Source organism: Herpailurus yagouaroundi, unplaced genomic scaffold (genome assembly GCF_014898765.1).
Source record: "Herpailurus yagouaroundi ecotype Mexico unplaced genomic scaffold, PumYag 161, whole genome shotgun sequence".
NCBI lineage: Eukaryota > Metazoa > Chordata > Mammalia > Carnivora > Felidae > Herpailurus > Herpailurus yagouaroundi.
Genome location: NW_024412402.1, coordinates 8,317,168 through 8,339,532, shown reverse-complemented (window position 1 = coordinate 8,339,532; position 22,365 = coordinate 8,317,168). Strand labels below are relative to the sequence as shown.

The 22,365-nt window shown below is 47.9% G+C and overlaps 2 long non-coding RNA genes across 6 annotated transcripts; one reads left to right on the top strand and one right to left on the bottom strand.

The window, feature by feature from the left end:
* Positions 1-5,993: 5,993 nt before the first annotated feature.
* LOC121035422 (uncharacterized) lies at positions 5,994-19,569 on the bottom strand. 5 transcript variants are annotated; one of them, XR_005792880.1, is made up of 5 exons: positions 18,035-19,569; positions 14,822-14,984; positions 8,723-8,865; positions 7,283-7,370; positions 5,994-6,392 (listed from the first exon to the last, which is right to left on the bottom strand). It is a non-coding gene; the product is annotated as an uncharacterized LOC121035422 (long non-coding RNA). The 5 variants fall into 5 exon arrangements; XR_005792881.1 differs by lacking the exon at positions 5,994-6,392 and adding an exon at positions 6,456-6,979; XR_005792878.1 differs by lacking the exon at positions 5,994-6,392 and adding an exon at positions 14,335-14,726 and having other exon boundaries at positions 7,016-7,370.
* Positions 14,932-21,362, top strand: LOC121035423 (uncharacterized). Its single transcript, XR_005792882.1, has 3 exons — positions 14,932-15,040; positions 16,563-16,622; positions 19,793-21,362. It is a non-coding gene; the product is annotated as an uncharacterized LOC121035423 (long non-coding RNA).
* The last annotated feature ends 1,003 nt before the right edge of the window (positions 21,363-22,365 follow it).

Below are 22,365 nucleotides of genomic sequence, written 5' to 3'. Positions count from 1 at the left end.
CCTGATGCACCATCTCTAAGTGTGGGATCCTTATGCAAGGTTGCTTCAGCCCTCCAAGCCTCAGTTTCCACGTCTGAGAAACATGGGGCCAATACTCGGTGCTTCATGGGGCTACATGAGTTAATCTATATGAATGGGCAAATGTACCATTGCATCACAGAGTGTTTGATTAATGTGAACAGAATGAAGTTTCATCTGGGATTCAGGCATCAGATATTGGTTCCATTTCCCCTGATGCTCGTAAGCTCATGGTCACTTCAGACCTCACAGCCTGGACAGTTGCAAGAGACTGGGGACTCTGATTCGGCTGTAAAATAACCTCCCTCACGGATTCCTGAGCCTTCAAATAAGACCACAGCCCAAGCTATGTTTAATTGTAAGTGGCCTTGATTAAAAAAAAAAAAAAAAAAAAAAAAAAAAAAAGGCTCGTTTTCCTTTAAATTCACCATCAGACACATTCCCTTGTCCCAGAAGCTGTACAGGAGTTTGGGCTGACAGGACACACCAATGTAGCAAGACAACATAATTTAAAGGAGCCCTGTGGCTTTTACATTTGAGGCTGACTGTTTCCCAGCATTTGAGCCAGGGCTCGGAGAACAGCTGGGAGATTAGGTACTAATGAAAAAGAAATGATTTGAAATATCCACCCTGCGCTCCCTGCAAATCAAAACCCTGTGACTTGGCAAGCTCCAGCCTTCCTCCCCACCCCGGCCACCCCCATTGAAATGTGTCTCCATGTGGGGCTGTCTGCTGAGCTGCTCTGAGATGTTTACAGCTCTCTCACTCCTGGCTTCCGCGTATGCTTGTGTGATAAAGGTTTGGCTTTGTTGTCTCAAGCGAAATCACAGACTTGGATGTTTCCCTTGTCTGTCTAAGAAATACTGCAAATATTATATCAGGTCGCGCCTTTGCGTCCCATAATTTATCTCGCCTGTAGTGGTAGCTTCTGGGGACGGTAGCGGATAGAGGAGGAGGAGGGAGGGGGCTGGCGGACGCTGCCCCACATCGCCCGCTCCAGCCCCCCTGTCTCCAGGACGGACGGGCCTTGAAACTGTTCTATGTGGAGTTAGTTGCCTGACTTCTGGGGACTTCCTCCAGGGACCCGCTGGCCCTATTTGTCCAGTCTGGGTGGGATCCCCTTGATCATCCAAAGAGGCTTCCTCTAGGTCAAATCAATTCTCCTCACTCTCATTTTCTAAGGTCCCTTGACTTCTCTTTTTCTCATCCACTCAATCCCAACATCAGTTTTCCTCATGACTGGCCTTCCCTCCAGACAATTTGAATTGGAAAAAACTATCGCCTCTTCTCCCCCAAACTCCTCAGGGTCATTTCTTCTAGGAACTTCATAGCTTATAAAGAAGCTCCTTTCCACTCTCCGAGGCAGGCGCAAATGATATGTGGGTGGATAATAAAGCTGCCTGTGCTGTTACTGGAGCGGGGTTCGAGCTGAGGAAAAGGCTCTGATTAGGATGTGACGCTCCATGGGCAGGTGGAGCTAAGGCCACAAGGAAAAGTATTCATTCAACAAACATTTGGAAGCAGCCGGACACCGTGGACCGGTGTGGCCTCTGTGGCTCCCCCAGTTCTTCGGTTCTCCCTGTTATCCTGCCGTCTGGACAGAAGACGGGAGAGCTGAGCAGACAGACGCGGGATCTTCTTCCGAAGTCTGGGGAGGAGTCCTGCTGCATTATTTCACGCGCTTCTCTGCTCAGTGCTCGTGTTCCCGGGGTACGCAGTGGCAGATGACGTGGGTAAACAAGTCTACCACCCCTGTTACTTGAAGATGTGGGCTTCAGCATTTGTATATTAAAACAAACGTATACATCATGGAATGGAATGCAAAAGTCAAGGGACTTCCCATAGGACTTCAAAGAAGCGTTGCAGGCGTGTGGCAGGGCCTCTCCAGGGTGTGCCCCCAGGCCTCCCCGAGGGCGGGAGACGGACTCTCTCAGGCTGTTCTGTCAGGATGAACTTTAGTGGTTGGAAACCCCTGAAAGCCTCCGGTATATCCCCACCCCTGAGAGGGCCAGCTTCCCGGCAGAGCCGCACAGGGTGTCTCTCCAGCTCCTAAGCTCACGTGGATGGTCTTGGGGAGCCCGGGAACTAGCGAACGGCATGGGAGAGGGGCCCGGCAGGCCGCCGCGAGATAGCGCTGGGAGCCTGCCTCTGCAAGAAAAGGGACTGAAATAGCTGATTTCTCCCAGTCTTGGAGATGCATCACCCGGGGGGCCTGTCACTTCCTTGGGACAAGTGGGACGGATTCTGGTTATCAGGAAGGCAGCAACTAACTCACTTTTATTGCGGGAGAACTTAGTCCCCGCGCTCCCGGGGGACAGACACAGGCTCACGCAACCCACACCTGCGGACGCTCGGCTCACCTACCTGCTGTCCTCCCAGCTAGCCAGAGGAGAGAGAGAGAGAGAGCAAATGTGATTAATGGGGCCACCCCGGGGGACTTGCTGGATGGCAAGCGGACCTGCGGGTACCAGGGAGCCAATTTCAGTAACAGGTTTAAGGGAGCCCTGAGACGGGAGAAAATGCAGCTGACTCAGCCACTCTAGGCTCCTGTAAGTCCAGAGGGAGTCTTGGGAGTCAAGGAGCTGCAGATTGCTGCAGAGCCCAGTGCCGGGGGCGAGTGGGGGGTGTGGGGGGGCTTCCCTCTCACACTTCCTCGGGTGGGGGGTGGGACGAGCAGCGGGGCTGACGGCAGGGACCTGGAGGCGGGCGTTACTAAGGGACGGGGGAGGACTTTTTCCATGCCTGGAGAATTAATGTGGTTCTCCGTCTTGGCGGGTGTCAGAACAAAATACCTTACTGGATATTCCGAGAGAGCTTTATAGTTTTCAAAGCATTTTCTTTTTTTTTTTTTATTTTTTTTTTTATTTTTGGGACAGAGAGAGACAGAGCATGAACGGGGGAGGGGCAGAGAGAGAGGGAGACACAGAATCAGAAACAGGCTCCAGGCCCTGAGCCATCAGCCCAGAGCCTGACGCGGGGCTCGAACTCACAGACGGTGAGATTGTGACCTGGCTGAAGTCGGACGCTTAATCGACTGCGCCACCCAGGCGCCCCAATTTCCAAAGCATTTTCATGATTATTATCTTATTTCGTTTTCATGGTATCTTTGTGAAGTAGGGAACAGAAGCTTGGAGAGCTTACTGGGGTTTTGAGAGTGTTTGGGTTTTTTTTTGTTTTGTTTTGTTTGTTTTGTTTTGTTTTGTTTTTTAATTGGTACAAGACCATAGAGTCAGGGCTGGAAACCTAGACTTGACATTGAGGCCAGTGTCTTCCCTCCTCTTTGATGTTGTCATCAGATGTGATGAACGTCTTAGCAGTCAGGGATGGGACATTGAAACAGGACATCCAGGAGAAGATCCAAGAGAGAAGGGGCTTCGAGGTCAGAAAGGCCAGGGCTTGCTTCTGGGTTCTCCAGCTTACTTCCTGTGTGACCTTGGGCAAATTCCTTCACCTCTCTGAGTCTTAGAAAATGAGGATGTCATAAGTGCATCGTATCGATTAACAAAATAGTTCATGCCTTGTGCCAATACCTGACACATACTAAGTTCTCCATAACAATGAGAAATCATTACTATTGCTTTCTGAAAACGGGAAAAAATTATGACCTTGGGTAGAAAGGGGAAAAATCTCTCCAGCACTTGGTCTGTCAGTGATTTTCAGAAGACACTATTAATCTGAAGGAGGCGGGAGAAAAAAGCTAAGCCCCAGAATGAGTTGTCAGTAAAACTGTATTTGAACTAGCATCTGTTTATTAAAAAATACGTGTAAGGGGCGCCTGGGTGGCGCAGTCAGTTAAGCGTCCGACTTCAGCCAGGTCACGATCTCGCAGTCCGTGAGTTCGAGCCCCGCATCGGGCTCTGGGCTGATGGCTCAGAGCCTGGAGCCTCTTCAGATTCTGTGTCTCCCTCTCTCTCTGCCCCTCGCCCATTCATGCTCTGTCTCTCTCTGTCCCAAAAATAAATAAACGTTAAAAAAAAATTAAAAAAAAAAAAAAATACGTGTAAAACAAAAACATGTTGAAGACATTTTTCAGCTTCTGCACCCAGGGCATACCCAGTCACCACAGCTGGATGACTAGAAGAAGGGGGGACGTCAGAGAATCTTCTCAGAGTCTCTTGTGTGAAATAAGCAAGTGGACCCCAGTGGGCTGTGAGGACGGCAGGACCAGCCATAGGGGAGGGTCAGGCCTCAGGCTGCCCCTGTCGGGCTGAGGCCTCTCTGAGTGTCCACCTAGAAAAGGTTGCATTGTCCTCCTTCAGGACCGAGGTGGGGAGCAAGCTGAGGTCCTGTGGTGAGCATGTTGTCCTCATGTCTCTCCCTCTAGAAGGGTCCGCATCTCAGGATGCCCCTTTTAGACGTCTGAGAATTACAGGCCTAGGCTGCTCACACGAGAACTAGAAACTGACTCCTCCCTTCACAAACAAGGAAGGAGAGGCCCAGAGAGGGCAAGGGATCTGCTTGGAGCCACACAGCAATCTCTCCTCTTTACCCAACCGTTCGGCATCCACCTGGGCATCCCCGGGCCGTCGTCCAGAGCTACTGAAAGTTGCTCCAAGCTGCGGGCACGGGAGCAGGGGAAGGTCGAGCCACATCTGCTGTGCGGTCTCTCCCCGGCTGCAGGCTGTGCGCCAGCCTCGGGGAAAAGCGTGTCTTCTGAGGCTCCCTGAGTCCTTGACCAGGACCAGGGCACAATGCAAACGGGAGAACAATGGGGAATGTGTGAGGGAGCCCAGCCGGAGAGGGTATTGATCATGTTTAAAAAAGGAAACGCATACCGAGGAGCACAGAAAAACCTTCCCAACGCACCAGCTGGCCTAGCTAATTAGCGCGGGTGAGCCCGTGTCAGCCGCCAGCTCGGAGCCTGGAAGAAAACAATTCGCTCAACAAACAGAACATCTAAGGAGGAACAAAAGGAAAACAGCCACTGTCCCCTAACCTCCAGGGAGTTCGTACAGTCCAGGGAAGGGCGGGTGATGGGGCGGGAGCCCAGGCGGAGGTGGGGATTATTTACGCTCAGATGCACCCGGGGGCAGAGGGCCGAGGTGGCATCCGGCCCTGAGAAGGGGGTGTCACTGTGCTGGGGGCCGAGTGGCCCCTTCCCCTCTACGAGGGGAATCTCACTGCCCCTCAGAGCACTGGCTCTGAGCCCTGCCTCTCTTTGGGGGCCTTTGTCACCATGCACTAGGTGACTTCTCTGGGCAGGTCGCAGGTGTGGCAGGAGGAAGCAGGGCAGCAGCTTGGGTCAGTCTGAACTTGCAGCCTGACCTTGGGCAGAAGGCCTCCCCGATGGCAGGCTGGGCACAGCGGGCAGCCCACCTGGTCTGAATGTTGGTTCTGCCAGAGACGAGACTGTGCAGGGGGCCCCTCAGTGTAATGACACGTGGCCTGTGCTGGGCTGGCCTGTTGGCCTCTGGCTGCAGGGGAGGCCAGCATTTCCCTGCGGACATCGCCTGGAGGGAAGGGGTGAGTGTTCTGTGGAGGAAGTGGGGGTGGGCCAGGGGTGAGGGACCAGCAGACAACTGAAGCTCCTCAAGTGACTCAATTCAGGTTATTTGGGTCCAAAGCTACCAAACAGTGCAGAGACAGAGGGAAAGGATGACAGGCAGGAAGAAGGGGGGAAGGAAGGAGGAAGGAAGGAAGGAAGGAAGGAGGAAGGAAGGAAGAAGGAAGGAAGTGAGGCAGGGAAGCAGGGAAAGAGGAAGCGGAGGAGGGAGGGAAGGAAGGAAAGAGAAGGAGGGAAGGAAAGAAGGAGGGGACAAGGGAGGGAGAGGACAGTGGGAAAGAGGGAAGGGAGGAGGGAGGGAGGGGTAGAAGGAGGGGTGGAGGGAGGGAGGAGGGAGGGAGAAGGAAGAAATGAAACACGTTTCTCTATTAGATGTCTCAGCAATCCTCGCAGCACTCTGTGAAATCAGTATTGTGACTCCCTCTCGAAAAGATGAGGAAATGGGACACAAAGCGATCACACAGGGAGTAAGTCAGTGTCCAGGGAGATTGGGGGTTGTTGAGCACATACTGGGCTCTCCAGATCCGGTGAGGAGAGTGAGTGACCGGCGCGCCCCCACTGCTGCTCACTGTTGTGAGTCCCTTGGCTCCATCCGTGCCTCCGGGTCCCTGCCTCTCGGGCTCCGTCTCTTCTCCCACAGATTACAAACCTTGTGATCAGAAGGAAGCTGAGTCCCTGAGGGTGATGGCCCCTCTGCTTCAGGGTACTGCCAGGCGGCAACGTGGCCGAGTGGAAAGAACATCGGGACTGAATTCAAGGGGTCCCCGCTGCCCCACTTCCTAGCTGGGTGATATCGAATGCCTCACCTCATCCTTGAGGACCCCAGCTTCATCATCATTAAAATGGGGGTGGATACAGTTCCCTCAGAAATCTGTAAAAATCGTATATGGCATTACACGTACCCCAAAGCTCATTCTTAAAAGGCAAGGTGCGATCGTTTTTAGGAAGTATCATTTTAGTAAAAACAGAATCGCAGAGGATTCTGAATGTTTTTCTCTACTTCTGAAATTACAAGATGGATGGATCGTTAAGGGTGTTATTTCCAGCATCATGGCACAGGGATCAGGGAGACTTACCGGGGACCGAGTTCCTTCCCCAGTATCTAAACCACATTGCCTGGTCCTACCCTCTTCTCCCTCCTCCAGAGCGTGAGATAGATTCTGAACATGGGCAGGGTAAGGGGCTGAGTTATGAATTAGGACGTCCCTTCAGGGAATCTCTTCCTTTAAGTGTAGACTTGATCACGTTCGGCTCTGTGTGTTTGTAAATGTACACGCGAACGTGCCCACGTTCATTTCCATCCATTTCTTGCTTTTATGTCTCAGTCAATAGTTTTTGGCAATGCCTTTGCAACACCATGAACTGTAGACAGGAAATAAGACCCATCCATTTGTGCTGGTACAAGCTAAAGATTTTCTATAAAGTGACCACATTTCCAGGCTGGGCGAATGGATTTCACTGCAGGAAAAAAAAAATATTGTGAGGTAGGAGAAGTGCAGCAAAGGGAAATATTGGCCACTTTAATGATTTACAGAAGCATAAAAAACCTCCTTGCCTGCTGAGATTTCATATTTCCCCTCCTGCCGGTAAGGGGGCTGGGGTAGGGGGTCTGATTTGAGCTGTCGTGTGAGGAAGCCTGAAAATGCAAAGCCAAGGCTGGCCCCTTCCTGAATATTCTGTAGCCTCTAGTTGAGCTGTCTGACCCGAGGAGCTGGTGGTGGTTGGGGAAGGGATGGAAAAGAGGAATGAGGGTGGGCACACCTTTTAGGGGTGACTGTTGCACACGTAGAACCTGGAATACTAGCCTGGGGAAGAGATGCTTAAGAAAGGCAGCTCCTTCATTTTGCACCTGGGGAAACAGAGAGCCAGAGATATAAAGTGACTTTTCCAAGATCACAACTCTAGTTTATCGACGAACTGGAACTATACCCAGACCTTCTGGATGCCAGTCCTAAATTCTTTCAGCTATACCCACTATTAATACCATCATTGTTAGTATAATTCCCATCACAAAAAGACCACCAAGAGCTTCCTACCTGCCACAACTACACCAGCAGTTTTCCTAACAACATCACGCTCAATTTTCATACCAACTCTAAAAACAATAGTTCAGATTGGCGTGCCTGGGTGGCTCAGTTGGTTGAGCATCCGACTCTGGCTTGGGTCATGATCCCATGATTCAAGGGTTTGAGCCCCGCATCAGGCTCTGTGCCGACGGCTCAGAGCCTGGAGCCTGTTTCAGTTTCTGGGTGTCTCTCTCTCTCTCTCTCTGCCCCTCTCCCCCCTCAAAATATGAATAAACGTTAAAAAAAATAAACAAATAAAAATGATGTGTTATGATTTCCACTTTAGATGAGGAAACCGGGACCCAGAAAGACTAAATAGCTTGCTGAGATCACACAGCCAGTTAGTAACACAGCCAGGGTTTGAACCAACACCACCAGGATCTGCGCCCAGATCGCTTCTGAAGAGCAGGAAATCCAGAAACAGAGAGTAATAAACTACCCCTCAGACACGCTGCCTTAACTTCACCAATGAACACAGTCAAACATGTCTGGCTTGAACAATTCAGAGGAACAGCGGCTTTAAAGCAAAGCCCAAGATGGTTAAATTTAGATGGGAAACAAATGGGAAGCAGCCCGTTTCCTGTACGGTTGCCGTAATTTGAATGGCTTGCAGCAGTGAGTAGTGGGAATTGAGCTATTAATAAAGGAGCCGGCAGAATGATTTACAATCAGACATTAATATGGAGATTTTCATAAACACAATAATTCACACCCAAGCAGAGTCATAAATGTAAAGTTGCATTAACTATTCTAGCTGGCATAGAGTGTCACACACAGTGTGAAATTGAACATTCCATTGTACTGTAATAATGGACTAACGGAAAGTTTTTCTTGGGTGGGGGGTGGACGTGGGGCAGTGGGAGACCAGATACTTCCTATTGCAAACTTACTTAGTCCTAGTAAGGACCTAGCTCTGCCCTTGCCTTACACCTTCAAAAAACAAAGCAAAACAAAACAACTCCCCCCCCCAAACTTTTTATACTGAAATAATTTTAGATTTACAGAAAAGTTACAAAGATAGTTAAGAATAGAGAGGATATCCTTCACCCAGCTTCCCCTATTTTAACATCTTATATGACTGTGGTATATTTATCAAAACTATGAAGGCAACGTTGGTACGATACTGTTAACTAACCTCCAGACTTTATTTAGATTTCAGTAATACCCTTTCTTTTTCTGTTCCAGAATCCCGTCCACGATCCACATAACGTTTGATCATCAAGTCTCCATAGCTGCTGGTCTGTGACACTTTTTCAGTCTTTCCTTGTTGTTCATGGCCTAGACAGTTTTGAAGATACTGGTCAGGTATTTTGTAGAACGTCTCTCAATTTGAGTTTGTCTGATGTTTTCCTCAATTCTAGGCTGAGGTTATGGGTTTTGGGAAAGACCACCACAGAGCTGAATTGCCCTTCTCAACACATCACACAAGGGCGCATTATATCCATGTGACTTATCACTGATGTAGTTGACCTTGACCATTTGGGTAAGGTGGGAGGTATTCGCCAGGTTTCTCCACTCTAAAGTTACTATTTTGTCCCCTCTCTGCATCCTATTCTGTAGAAGCCAACTCACTAAGTCCAGCCCATACTGAGGGACAGGGAGGATTAAGCTCTACCTCCCAGAGGGAGACGTTTCTACATATATTGTTTGCCTTACACTTTTTAAAAAATAATTTTAGATTGATTGAACTCTTTGCATTTTACGTTAAATAAATTATAATAAATAAAAAATAAATAATAAAAACATAATAAATTCCCAGGCTTCTTGAGCACATTATTTTGAACAGAATTTGACTTCTTCTTGATTGCTTCCTGTCCTAAGTATACTCTAATCTCCGTAAATTTTGTGGCCTTTTCTCAGTTCTTACCTCCCTTGTCCTCTGCAGATTTTGACATTGTTGGCCACTCTTCATCAAGGAAAACAATTTCTCCCGATGACCCTGCCATTATTCTCTTCTGTCTCTTCTTCCTCCTTCTCAGCTCATCGCCACTGTGCACCTGCCTCCATTTCAGTTTCAGTCCCTGCTCCTCTTCCTTCCCTCCCACCTGAGCAAACATGCTGTCCGGGTGCCCTGTGGTCCTCACCTCTCCTCTCTCTCCAGTGCTTCCCTGAGCAATCTCACTCACTACATGGCTTCAAGCATCATCATGACTCACATGACTCTTAAATCCCTGTCTACACCCTGGGTCCCTCTCTATGGCTACTGTTCAGGCTTGACCTCTCCTGGCCACCTCTGCCTTCTGCTATACACCAAACTCATTGTCTCTTTATTAGAGGACTGTTTAAGCTGTGTTTCCCTTTTATGTGAAAATCTGAGCTGGTAGAGGTCTGGGTAAGAGGCACAGCTCTGCTGGGGCCCCTTGTTGTTCTAATCCTAATGCTTTGGAGGTTGCCCTCGCCTGCATGGCTCACTACTCCATTCCTATATAGACCTTTAGGAAAGGGAAAGAAGAATGGAAAACAAGGGGCTCTTTTTAAGGGAATGATCTGGAAGTGGCACATATCATTCTGCTTACATCCCATTGGTCAGAACCTAATCACATGGCAACACCTGTTGCAAGGGAGACTGGGAAATGAAGTCTTTAGCTGGGTAGCCATCTATACAGCGTGGAAGAGAAGGAATATTGAGGTCATTAGCAACCCCCAAAACTTTTCAGTTTTTCAAAAAAGGCCACCATTTTGTCTATTTCCTGACTCTCACAACTCCTGTCCCAATATTTGTTGGTGCTCCTTCCAGTAACCTTGATTGGAAATTTGGGTATTTGATCTCTTATTTTACCTCAACAAATTCCCCCGTGTTTAATATCTCTTCCCCATTCTTATTGACACTACACAAATTCAGACCTTCATTACCTCTCATTTGAGCTCTTGTAATTTCATAAATGATTGTCATGTGTTCCATCCCTTCCTCCTCCAAACCATCTTTCGTATGGGTACTTATTAATCTCAGTCAACACAGCTCAACTCTTCAGGCCTAGTTGTGAATCTTCAGTGGCTCCCAACTGCCAACCCAGGAAAGTCCAAATTCCTTAGTCTAGCACTCAAGGCCTTGCACAGTCTCTCCCAGGCTCTCTGACCCACTTTCACTCTCCATTTGGTTCTGCACCATATGCACTCTCCTTTACATGACACACCCTGCCTCAGCCCCCACTCCCTGTTGCTCTGCCATCATAAGAGGATAGCACTTAACTGTGCTGATGGCTTGCTTTGAGTCAAACACAGTTAAATACATTATTTCATTAAATACAGCAACCATAAGAGAAATGATAATTATAACTGTTTTACAAATGAGGAACAGAGGCTCAGAGGAGCAAAGTAACTTACCCCTAACTCTCTGCCTAGAATGTGACAGAGCTGTTTGAGCCCAGGCTTGTGTAACTCCAGAGCCTGTGGTATTGTCCCTAGACTACACCATTCCCTGTCCCAACGACTGCTCAGGATGCTTCCTCCACCAGAAATGCCCTCTCCTCTTATGAAGTCATGGTGAAATCTTTTATACCTTTCAAAGCCCACTTTGAAGGCCATTTCTTCCATGAAGCCTTGTCTGGATAACTCAACTGGAATTTATGCCTCTTTCCTCTGACTCCCACAGCCAGGTGTCTACGCCTCTCTTTCAACACTTAGCATCTTCAACCTTGTGTTACAAGGGCTTACAACAGACTTGTCTTAATTTTTCCACACTGGACCCCGAACTTGAGGATGACAATGTTGTTGGGCAGTATAGGTCAGTATTACTCATTTTTGGTCTCTGAAGTAGAGTGTCATATGATCTCAACCCCCCACATCTAATCTCAGCATCCAAAATATTTCTCAAATCTAATTCCTCTCTTCCTTCTCCATTACTGCTTCTCAGGCCCTCAACATGTCTCTCCTGGATCACTGCAATTATCGCCAAATATGTCCCTGACCTACCCTTAACTTCCTCTCCATAAGGCTTCCAGAGTGATTGGTCCCCATTAATGGCTTCCATGTCCGATGCAATGTACTCTAAGCACCTTAACTTGGTAGGGAAGTCTCTCCAAGATGGCGACCATACCTACCTCTGTTGTCTAGCTTGTTCTTGGCTTTTTATGCTCGAGAGATAGTGTATACACTATACAGGTTCTCATACTTTTGTGGCATTCTTAGACTATTCTGCCTTTCTGAAATGTCTTTCCCAGCTTCCTTTGTTAATGCTCACACCAAGACTCGTCTTGGGCAGGGTGACCTTCAGGAAGCATTCCCTGAACTCCAGATTGGGCTGGCTGCTCTTTTTTTCTCTCATGGCATGTTCATATGTTATTATATTCAAATGCGTATCTCTTTTAGTTGTACCATTTAATTGGAATTATCCATCTATGTGTCTGCTCAGCCACCTGTTTGCACATTTTTAGAGGTTAGAAATGATGCCTTGGTCATCTTTGTCTTCCTTACACCTAAGTCAATGCATATGTTAGGTATTAAAATGTAGCAGTTTGTTGAGTGAATCATAAAAATCAATTACTGTATTATGCCTTAATACAGTGATACCAGCTGGTCTACTGGAATTCGTAAAGATTATTGCCTATATTAAAGGATCTGTCTTTCTTTCTTTTTTTTTTTTTTTTTGGAGTTTAGTTTTTCATTTTGAGAGAGAGAGAAAGAGGGAGAGAGAGAGAATGTGTGTCAGGGTAGGGGCAGAGAGAGAATCCCAGGCAGGCTCTGCACTGCCAGCAAGCAGCCCAGTGCAGGCTGTGGTCCCATGAACTGTGAGATTATGACCTGAGCCGAAACCAAGAGTTGGACGCTCAACCAACTGGGACCCAGGTGCCACTGGAATCCCATCTTTCTGTGTTTGCCTGCAGTATTTTCTGCTGTCATTTCACACAGTGGTGAGGAAACTTGCCTGTAGAGGCACCTGGGTGACTCAGTCAGTTAAGCATCTGACCACGGCTCAGGTCATGATCTCATGGTTCCATGAGTCTGAGCACCGCATTGGGCTGTCTGTTGTCAGTGCAGAGCCTGCTTTGGATTCTCTGTCTCCCTCTGTCTTTCTCTCTCTCTTTCAAAAATAAACATTAAAAAAAAAACTGCCTGTATTGGCTCTTCTTTTATTAAGGGAAGTCCTCTATTAGATTCTGGATATAAATCAGGAAACTAAGATGGCTACAATAGTATTAGAACAAGAGTATTTTGTAAATGTAGCAACACCACCAATTTTGCCTGATTTTTTTTTTTTTTTTGTTCCATCCTGGTTCTTGGTATGTTTTGCAGTGGTATGGCTCCAGGATTCAGGTTAGAGAGCTAGAACCAACTGGGACACATAAGACATTATTCTGCTCTTTCTTTGAATGTGACTAAAAAGTCGTAGTTTTTCCAAGACTATTCTAGACATACTCTCTTTGCATTCATATATTTTATCTTCTTTGATCCCCCAGAATATCCCTTTACAACTAATGTATTATCTGAATTTTACAGATAATGAAAGAGACACATAGAGGTTAATGGGCACATCTAAGGTCACACAGGCAATAAGTAGCTGAGTCATGCCATGAATCAGGTATGTCCACTCAAAATCCAGTGTTCTTGCCTTTATCCTACATTTCTCTTCTTCTAGGAAAATTATATCTATCTAAACCGATGCTTTTTAAAACTGCAGCTTGCAGCCCACTATTTGGCCATAAAGCAAATTTAGTGCATACTAAGGAGCATCCATATGGGATGGGACAGGATGGAATGGAATGGAATGGAATGAATGGAATAGAATAGAATAGAATAGAATAGAATAGAATAGAATAGAATAAGTCTGAAATATCAGAGAGCGAGTATTGGTCATGAAACTTTTGTCCCAGGTCATAATATAACATATTTTTCTTACTCTGGATCATAGTAACAACAGCAACAACCAAAGTGGAAAAGTTCTTCTCTTAACTACATCTTAAAATAAGTCACCAAAGTAACCTTCTAATTTCCGAATGTGATAGGCATGTTTTGGTTTCCATCTTCTTTGACCCCGGGTAGATTTTGACACCTCCATCTGCTTGCGCCATCACAAAATGCTTGTCTCCCTTAGAGTCTTAAGCCCCTCTTTCTCCTGGGACTTCCGCGTCTCTGACAGTCCTTATTCTAGCACCTGAATGTTGGTGTTCCCTAGAGCTCTCCATGACCCTCTTTTCTTTCTGCTCTGTGGTCTTAGCCTACGTCCAACTTCAACCACCATCTAAAAGCCAGGGACCCCCAGATCAGAGCACAGCACCCCGCTTCTCTCCCAAGCTCGACTCACAGCCCTCTCCTGCACACCTGCTTCTAGATGTCCCCAGGTCTCCCAGAACAAGCAAGTCCAAATGAACTCATTATTGACCCTTCAAGCCCACTCCCCGCTGTGTCGGGGCAGGGTGGGGGGCACCTATTCACCCGGCCATCCAAGCTAATAACCTGGGAGTTCTTCCTGACTCCTCTTTCTCTCATGCCTCGACATCAAATCAATGGCCTCTCCCTGTCAATTCTGACTCTGCTACACCTCTCAAAATTGTCTGCTCTGCCACTTTCTTAGTTCACAGCCTCATTATCTCTCATTGAACTACTGCTTCCATTATCTCATTCCTGCAGTCAATCTTCCACATTGCTGCCCCGATCTCAAAAATGCAAATCTGACCACCTTGGGTCCTTATGTGAAGTCATCCCATGGGTTCGCTCCAGCGCGGACTGGATGAAGGGGATCACCTTGCAGCATCCCCTGTGAGCCCCTTTGACTCTGCCCACCCTTGCTTCCTCCTCTCTCCCTCCCACCTGTCCCTCGAATCCCCTCTTGGCTGCAGCGTCCGCCTGCTGATGTACATTCCAGCTTGAACTCCGTGGCTGCTTCCTCTGAAGGGTCCTCTTCTTAAGACTCACTTCCTGTGTCGATACCTGGGCTCACCCCTGGCTTTAGGACATTCCCTAAATACGTCTTGCTTTTCACATCACACTAGACTGTAATTGATTATTTGCGTTTCAGGCTCTGGCACTCTACTGTGAACATTTCGAGAACTAGAATTAGGACTTATCCACTTTCCTATGCCTGAGGCACTGGCATATAGTAGGTGTTCAATAATGTTTGTAAAATAAATGAAGTCTCAGTTCTGCCGTTTACTAGCTGTTACTTTGAGCAATTCCCTTAACCTCTCCAGCTTCGTTTTCTTCTGTAAGTGGATAGAAAGTAATGATTATCCGGTGCTTCTATGCATCAGGACCTACACTGTGTTTTTATATAGGCTGTTTAATTCTTACCGCATACCTCATCTTACGGGTAGTAGAAATGATTCCCCATCTTCCAGGTACAAAAAAGGACACTGGAAGAATGGAAGCACATCGTCTGTGGTTGGACAGCTGGTGGGTGGTCATTGCCGGGATTTGAACTTACGTCTGCCTGGGTCCAGCGCTCTTTCCACTACACCAAGCTGCCAATAGAAAAAAAGAAGAGAGTATCGACCTCACCGGGATTAAATGTGATAATGTATGTGAAAGCACTTTGTAAACTGTTAAATGCCATGAAAATGTGAGATGATATTATTGTCATTAAGATCTGCCATGGTCTGCCTATCATGGTTAGAATTCTCAGAAACTGAATATTGGAAATCATTCCGTTAGAGCTGGCTGCAAAGGCCTATGGGAATCAGACACCACTCCCGGACTATTTCTGCAGGATACCTGCTCCCTGCTTGCGGATGCAAATAAGCAGCCGCAATGCAACAGGAGGCCCAGGGGAATGCAAGAATGCTGTGCCCAGGGGGAAACCAGGGCAGGTGTGCCTGTCAGTTACAGGTCGTGACACCCTCTGAATGCCCCAGTGACACAGTTGTGTTTTAGAATCTTTGCTGCTGCAACATCCCATTTAGAATCTTGGTGTCGTGCTTGGGGTCGCGAACTGCGCTGCGTTTAGCTGCTGCTGCCGGTGTGTGAATCGTTCTGTTGACAATCCTATGGTTGCTATCTGGGTGGCGTGCCTGTAGGATGGCGGTGATCTATGACAGTGCCTTGCATCAGGGAGGCATCAGGCAACCACCACGAGACACAAGATTCTCAATTGAAATGTATCGTGCTTAGCTGGCCATTTAGCCACCTGAAGCCGTCAGGAGGCTCTGGGAAGGACGGCTGCGTGAGGGTATATGGCAGCCAAGCCTTGTGGCCTATCAGAGTCACTTTCTCCCGTTGATGGCAGGACAGTGGGAAAGACAGTCTTGTGTTTTAATTGACTGGGTAAACTGCCTGGGCAGTGGAAGGTTAGCTCCTTAAATTCCCCTTCCATCGTTTGAACGCCACTTAATTCCATCTAACATCTTTGCTTGTTAATGGCTCTTGTTTTTTATTGCTGAAAAGAAACATGTTCTAACCAATCTGGACAAACCATGGGCATGTCTATAATTTAATGTCTGCTGACCCCGGTTTGTGGCATTTTTTCTTCAAGTGCATTTTCCCTGGGTCTGTAAACCCTCCCTTGTGTCCGCCTAACATCCTTTTCCAAACTCAGTTCATTTTCTTCTCAGGTTAATAAAAAAGAAAAAATGGCGGGGGCTGGGGGGACTTTACAGTGATGCTCTGCAAAGGCTGTGGAGAGAGATTCTATCAGATATGGAATCAAATCTTAAAAACGTTTGGCTTATTTCTTAGGAACTATGAAATGTGATTTCCTGTAATGAATAACAACTAATTCAATCCAGAGCGCTAAAGCAAATGCCTCCCAATTTTGTCCCTTCAAAGACTGCTTCCTCTGAACTCACTGTACTGCCTCACAACTGGGAGCCCGCGATCGGTTTTGAGGGGCAAGGACTAGGGCTGAACCTGATTGTTCTTGAATGTTGTCAGCTCTGGAAAATTCCTAATATACTCAGGAATGCTATGTTTACAATAGTCTGGCTTTTACACCACAAGTAGACATGAGTCACCCAGATTCATGAACAAAGTGCTTGGATATCAACGTGTCATAAATTTCCCTGGAGGAAGAGACATCATTAATCTCCTTTCCTTTCTTTCCCCAGGGGAAGGAGATAGTGGATTATGGACCCTCTCCAGGTGGTGGTCAGAGGATATCAGACCAGGTAATAGATACACTTAATTATTATTGCTTTCACCCTGAGATCTCAACAACTTGGCTTCCAGGACTGCTGTATTTACCATGGAGAGGCATGCCTACCGTGCCGCCATTTCCAAGATGGCAGGTGTGAGACCCGTCATACCAATGGATCTTCCTTAGGTTGAGAAGTTCATAAGAGTAACAGTAGAACCCAAGACACTGAATTCCCTGTTCCAGCTCTCTATGTTGGCCTGAGCTGTTTCCAGACGGGCTAGAGGAAGTAAACATTCAGCATTCTCTGGTTTTCTCGCCCCCGTCTTTTGTAGCCATTTCTGTTGTCTTTGGGAGCCAAGGGCATGCATGAGGAACCAAATCTTGTAAACGCAGTGCCTGAGTTTTGCCCCTGAGATGCTATAACTGCGCAGATAACAACATTGGACTGAAGCTAATAGCCCAGCATGGCTCACGGCAGTATTCTGAGCTTACCTACAGATTCACTGTGGTGTTACTTATGGAGATGACAGATTTACTGTAGCTCAACTTAATAAAATAACATTTATGGGAATATCTGCACAATTAGAGCACACTCCAGGTCATAAATATGCTCCAGCCAAAGCCACATCATACACATTCCCCAACTTTTGGACACTGCTGTTCTTTGGAGATTGATGAGAGTTCTTGCAGGTAACTAGCAGCTGGATACAGGAAAGGTGCCCAAAAAAGGACTCAGAGAAGCTCCCTAGTTCTTAAGAGAGAATTCTACTTCATAACCCATTCCTTTTCAACACGTCCATTACAAGTTGCTATGTTGTATGTGCGTCTCCTGGTTCATTAGCACCTTAACTGGAGACAGCCAGGTGCAGTTAAATTTAGCCAAGTGAACACTCACTTTTTACCCGTGTAGCCCTGTGTATGTCTCTGTATCTCCCTGGGCCTCCCTTTTCTCCCCTTTAAGTTCTGGGAGTTGGGGGGCACCCGGGTGGCTCAGTCGGTTAAGCGTCCGACTCGTGATGTCGGTTCAGGTCATGATCTCACGGTCGTGGGATCGAGCCCCGTGTCAGGCTATGCACTGAGCATGGAGCCTGCTTGGGATTCTGTCTCTCCCTCTCTCTCTCTGCCCCTCTCCCCCACTTGCATGCACCCTCTCTTTCTCAAAATAAAGAAATAAACATTAAAAAAAAAACAAAGCTTAAAAAAAATCTGGGAGTTGGGATAATGATCTCCAAGAGGCCGGAATTAGAAGTTTGTCTCTTCTGGGGTCACTCACCCAACAATCCTAAGCGAAAACAAAACAGGTGGTCAGCATGATTTGGGGGGATTATCTCTGGATTTCACAGTTTTGAACTTCATCTGACCCCTATCCCTGCCTCCCATACCAGTGGCCAGATATTATCTAGAGCTGCCTGAAGCTACTCAGTCCTCAGACATGGAACTCACCAGAAGTGGTGGAGCAGCCCCAAAGTCCTATCTTGCCCCAAAATGTCTGCCATCATTTTCAGTGGGATCCCCATAAAAGAGTCCTGAGGACAGAACTACTAGTGAGGCAGATAGTTGATTCTTTGACTCTGGACAAGCTCGCTGGGTGGTTTTAGAGCTGTGTAGACAGAGTCTGGGTCAAACTGTTAAAAGCACTTGTGTAGGCAAGCCCAGCATCAGCTAGTGTCACAATGACCAGCTGGAAAGGGACAAATGCGAACAAACAATGGGCTGCTTTCTTTCACCATGCCAAATAACCCGGCCTACTGATTTTCTTTTCCCACTGACTTAATTGTTTTCTCAATGGATCTGACTCACTTCACAGATTGTTTCCAACCATGTGGACACAGCCCAAGTTGCCAAGTGTGGTGGTTCCGGTTCCCTCCACTCCAGTGAGGTGGCTGTGGGGGAGCTCATTGACTCACTGCCCGTGGCTAGCCACGTGACAGCATTTCATCACACCCTCCTTCTGGGTGCAAGCATTTGCTTGCAGACATGCAAGTCACAGACGCTGGGAGACAGAGACACATCACACACGTGCCCATGCACACACGCACGCGTGCACACGCACACGCATTCACCATAGCAAGGAAGTCTGGTCGGGACACAGGGAAGTTCAAAGGGCTGGGCATCTTGAAATTTTGTAAATAGCCACTAACCCAGGACAAATTGGGCCCATTAATAAAGAAAAAAGCCAATTTCATTGATCTGCCTGTCTTACAGTTCACTTGCTTGTCTTCTTGGGATGGCAAAGCTCTACTTCCGATCGCTTTACCCACTCTTAACACACAGGCCAGGAGCTGGGGCTGGCCTGAATGAGCTCTGTGGAGGCCACACCAGAACTCTGTGATTGGGATGGAGTGTAGTCAAGCGTTTAATTGGTCGGTGAGTCACAGAAGCAGATACAAAGGGGTCATTGAAGCAAGGAAGGCCTGAAATGGTCATAGGGAGCCAGAGTTCATAAAGGTCAGGGCGCAAGAGTAGATGAATAGGGAGAGCCACATGTCGAAGTGGGTAAGAGGCTGAGTGGTCCAACAAGATGCCTGAGACAGGAGGCTGTGGGTGATGACTGGTTTGTGGTGAGTTCCTGGGCCCCTGTGGTGTGGAGGGGGGCTGGTGCCATAATATCAAGGCCAAGGCATGGCACATGGTTTTGCAAAATCCTTTCTACTAAACAGTTCTTACTACAGCTGAGCATACCCATACCCTATGATTCTAACAACTCCATTCCCAAATATACAGAAATGGATGCATATATAGAACGAAATACCTGTTAAAATGATCAGGACATCATTATTCATCATAACCCAAATCCATAAATAATCCAAATGTTTCTCAATAGTGGAACAGATAATTGTGAATGACTCAGATGGTGGAACAGTATACAGCAATGAAAAAGAACAAACATTGCATACAAACATTGAGCAAAAAGAGCTGGCTAGACCATAATGCATTGTGTCTGGGTCCATTCATATAAAATTCCGAAACATGGGGCGCCTGGGTGGCTCAGTCAGTTGAGCATCTGACTTCGGCTCAGGTCATGATCTCACGGTCCGTGAGTTCAAGTCCCGCGTCGGGCTCTGTGCTGACAGCTCAGAGCCCAGAGCCTGTTTCAGATTCTGTGTCTCCCTCTTTCTCTCTCCTCCCCTGCTCATGCTCTGTCTCTCTCTTCTCAAAAATAAATAAATATTAACAAATTTTTTTTTAATTCCGAAACAGCCAAAACGAATCTGTGGTGATTGAAGGCAAGTGGCCACTTTTGGAGAAGAAGGCCGGAACAGAGTTAGTGTGACTGGAACAGACTAAGAAAAGCTTTTGGAGTGCTGTGAATTATCTGTTTCTTGATCCAGTGGGAGTGGTACTACTATGTTTACTTTTTGTGTATATTCTACTTCGATAAAAATCTTTTTATAAAAATCGGAGGCAGGTTTTCAAAAAGGAAGCAGGCAAAGAAGACCGTGGACTATGAACGTCCTCTACCACCAGGTATGTTTCTCACGTGAACGCGCATGATCGTACTTGATTGTACTCGCTCGTACATGATCGAGGGCGCTCGGTCCGTGTGATCATCCCCAAAATTGGGTGAAGGCTGAAGGCTGAAGGCTGGGGGAGTGTAATCTGCATATTCCTGCCCTTGGCCTAGAGAGGAATGTAGGGAAGGGGGTAGTCGCGACGCGGAAGTAAAGATGAAGTTGAACGCGCATGCTCGGGAGAGTAGAACTCGTGTGAAGCGGTGTGGAAGCAGCGGGGGGGGGAGGGGGGGGGGCCGCACTCTCGCATCTGCATTCTGAAACCACCATCTGACGCCACGCCCCTCAGAAGCACCCACGTTAGTCACCACCAGCTGACACCCCCAGCCACATCTGGAACACCTCGGCTAATCACTGCCCACGACCGCCTACACCTGTCTTCCCCGTTCGCCAGCCCCTGCCACCTGCCTGCCTGCCACTTTCAGTCCTCACGCTAAATCAATAACAAAGACCTCCGAGGGCTGCCAGGCTTCTCCGCTGGTGCCCCCTCCCCTTAAGCCCACGCCCCCTCCTCCTTTCTCTCAGCCCGATCCATCTGCCCAAGCTCAGATCTGCTCTGGCAGGACTGGCAGGCCGGCTCTCTCCTTGCAGACAGCGTGGCTCAGCCTGGCGTTAGCAGCTGCCGACGCTGCAGTTTAAGAATCACCGTGTCTGGGGAAAGTCCATTAAAAGACAGTAACAATGTATATTGTGCAGTGACCCTGGGGGCACCCAATTCCACCTTGTTAATGATCTCTTTGAAATAGCCAAGGCTATGGAGAGAGACGTGGTTCAGAGGTCACCGGCGCCCTGTTGTTAGGACACAGCTATGTTTGGGCAACTTTCAGGAATCACTCTCATGCTAATGGGGGCAGGTCCTCAGAGACCCACTCAGACAATTAAAATGTTCTTCAGGAGTGTGCTAAACATCCAGTCCCCTGGGCAGATCTGTGCATATCCCGCCTGGCAAGGGGAAAGCTGAAGAGCTGGCCATCCACCCCACGTTGAGGAATGAATGTTTCAGCGGCAAGGCTCATGCTTGTTTCCACCCCGCCCCCTGACTAAGTCAGGACACTTGGACAAAAGCTACATACCCCAGACAGCCCCCACTGCCTCTACAGAGGTCGTGCGCCAGGCCCTGCAATCCTGCTGTGACTCTGCCCATGGCTTTCCCGCTAAGAGCAAACGGAAATGCCGGGTGCGGTGCAAGAGACATTATGATAAGCTAAGCTCTCTTTCAGATCTTCTCTCTTTCTCAAATAAAAGCTTCTCGGACTTGATGCCGTATGATTGGTAACAAAGTACTCGCAGTGCGCCTCACTGCGGCGAGGGCATAGAAACCAACAGCCAAGCACACTAAGGAACACACGTGTGGCAGGGCCTGAGGGTATAAGAGCCTCTGGGTAGGGCGATTTATGAGCACTCGGCAAACGTCTGAGTGCCTACTTGGTGCCGGGCTCTGTGCTAGGTGTGGGGCATGACTGCTTGTTCCAAGAGTAACTGGAATCTATGAATATCTTTAAGAATGGTTTAGAAAATCACCTAAGCAGGGATGTGTGGGTGGCTCAGTCGGTTAAGCATCCGACTTTGGCTCAGGTCACGATTCATGGTTTGTGAGTTTGAGCCCCACGTCAGGTTCTGCGCTGACAGCTCAGAGCCTGGGGCCTACTAGGATCCTGTGTCTCCCTCTCTCTCTGCCCCTCCCCTGCTTGCACTCTGTCTCTGTCTCTGTCTCTCTCTCTCTCTCAAGAATAAATAAGCATTTAAAGAAAAAAGAAAGTGAATCACCCAGGCAGAGATCAGGCAGAAAATGGGCAAGGCCAGAGGCACGTGGGTGACTCTGTTGGTTAAGTGCCCAACTCTTGATTCCCGCTCAGGTCGTGATCTCATAGTTGGTGGGAAGGAGCCCTGCATGGTGCTCTGTGCTGACAGTGTGGATGGAGACTGCTTGGGATTCTCCCTCCCTCTCTCCCTCTCTCTCTCTGCCCCTCCCTCACTGGCTCGCTTGCTCTCTCTCTCTCTGTCTCAAAATAAGTAAATAAGCTTAAAAAAAAATTGGCAAGGCCAATGGCATTCTGACATATGTCATTCCAGTTACTTCCCATTCTTCTCCAAGCATGTAGGGATGATTTGTGGCCTTAGTTCCAGGACCCCAGAATGGGAGAGTCTAAGAGGGAACCCTATCGTGTGGCCTGTACCCTCAGCTGCCTCCTTCTGGTCACCGGGTCCTGCTAATCCACAGGCTGCAAGGCTACATCCTGGTGACGTGTTGGGAAAATGACT